The sequence below is a fragment of the Amblyomma mixtum genome, chromosome 3 (assembly GCF_055824585.1).
Source record: "Amblyomma mixtum isolate Tamu chromosome 3, ASM5582458v1, whole genome shotgun sequence".
Taxonomy (NCBI): Eukaryota; Metazoa; Arthropoda; class Arachnida; order Ixodida; family Ixodidae; genus Amblyomma; species Amblyomma mixtum.
The window spans coordinates 76561869-76563644 of NC_143014.1; the positions used below are offsets into that span (position 1 = coordinate 76561869).

General features: G+C 45.9%; 1 protein-coding gene across 2 annotated transcripts in view; it reads right to left on the bottom strand.

Annotated features, from left to right (window-relative positions):
- The window catches only part of LOC149350664 (putative phosphorylase b kinase regulatory subunit beta), a 62323-nt gene extending 60638 nt beyond the window's left edge, over nt 1-1685 (bottom strand). For both annotated transcript variants that reach the window (XM_089579755.1, XM_089579754.1), the window contains exon 1: nt 1485-1685. The gene's annotated coding sequence lies outside the window, so the exon portion shown is untranslated. The remainder of the gene's footprint in view (nt 1-1484) is intronic.
- Nucleotides 1686-1776: the final 91 nt, after the last annotated feature.

Here is a 1776-nt window from a genome sequence, read left to right on the forward strand (position 1 = left end):
GAACCTGAACTTTCCGCATGTCCAAAGTGAACGATTTCCTACTGCGAATGATTTATAAGTGATAGCTTCACTCATTCGCCATATATACATGGGGCAGCTCAGTGGTTATAGTGCTCGGCTGCTGACCCAAAAGACGTGGGTTCGATCCCAGCCATAGCAGTCGAATTTCGATTAAGGTGAAATTTTAGAGACCCATGTACTATGCGATGTCACTGTACATTCAGGAACCTCAGGTGGTTGAAATTTCCGGAGCTCTTCACGATGGCTTCTCTTACAGCCTGAGTCACTTCGGGACGTTAAACACCCGTAAACCATAAACTGTATATACATGATATGGTGAGATGACAACCCATTTCCCGAAAGGCTTGTCTGCATTACACAGCTTTTCAACAAATCTTCTGGGCCATCAACTGCCTTTCCCTCCCAAGAAGGGTTTCAATCCATTTATTCTAAAAAGAAGGAGCCCACCAGATGTGCACGTTAAATTAATATTTTTCAGACAGTAAACACTTGGCTGCAAAAGCCAACCATTTCAACAAAATTCAGCACTTCTCACTTTAAATCAAAGCACCAAACATGAAAGTGACAAACTTTCCGGGCAATAGCTGACAAATTTCAAGGACTACACAGGGAGAGTAGGGAAAAAAGAAGTCAGTCCCTGAATGCATAGGTCACGAAAGCTGAACGGAGGATCGGAAGAAAAAGATCAAAGGTGATGACAGCAACACAGTAAGCAGGTGCAGAAATTAATGCAGCGTCCGCGGCCACAAGAAGCAGGGCAGACTAGTGCTGTCAGGCTTGCAGCAGAATAAATTCAGGCATCAACACGTATTAAAATAAATCGCACCCAGAACAACAGCTCCTGAATAAACTCGCGCTAGGCAGAAAGCATAAAGCATGCATTTGGGACGCGGGCAGTACAGCGCGCCTGCAGGCGCCTGTTTGTAGTACCTTGGGCTGAAGAGGCTCATGATTGTTACTTTCGCAGCAACACAATCCGAGTTGCTGGTAGCAAGCCATGCAATCACCATGCCATGCAAAAAGAGAAAATAAGCGTCATGCTCGTGAGAGCAAGAATGGACAGTTAAAGCAGAAGCGTTAGATAGGCAACACATCACAAGCATCACAGCAGAAAATAAATACCAATCACCAACGCCCGCTACTATTATGTTTGCGACGACTGGCTATAGTGGTGCGGTAACCAATAAGATTAAGGTTTCCTTACTGTGCTTTGCATGCAAGTCACCTGTGATGCCACACACATGCTAACAACGCTGCAGGCAGGTTACGCTCGTCACAGGGGTTACAGAGAGCAACATACATTCAGAAGTTGCGAAAGTTCAGTGCCTGAGAATAGATATCAGACTTGCAAGCTGTCAGGAACAGCTATGAAGTAGCATGTGATTCCAAATTAAAATAAACACCGCTCGCAACCGACTGTGAAAGGTGAACATAACGGTCGGTACAGCAAAATCGTGTCTCACTTTTTGCTGGCGCCTCCAGTAGAATCCGATTAAAAATCCTTCTGTAAAGGGTTAATTAATGAAAGCGGTGCCATGGTTACACTAGCAGAAAGCATGATTACTTCGCGCAAGGAAACTTTCGGGCCAGTAACTGCTACAGCTGAAGGACCCCAGTAGCAGCACAGCTCCACCGCTCCATTGGCATAACAGCTCAAGATCAACACAAGGATGATGACCAAAGGGGGAGAAGGGCAGAAGTGGGAGGGTAATGCAACATACGACGCTGCCGCCACCTACGGCTACGAGCCGAAAA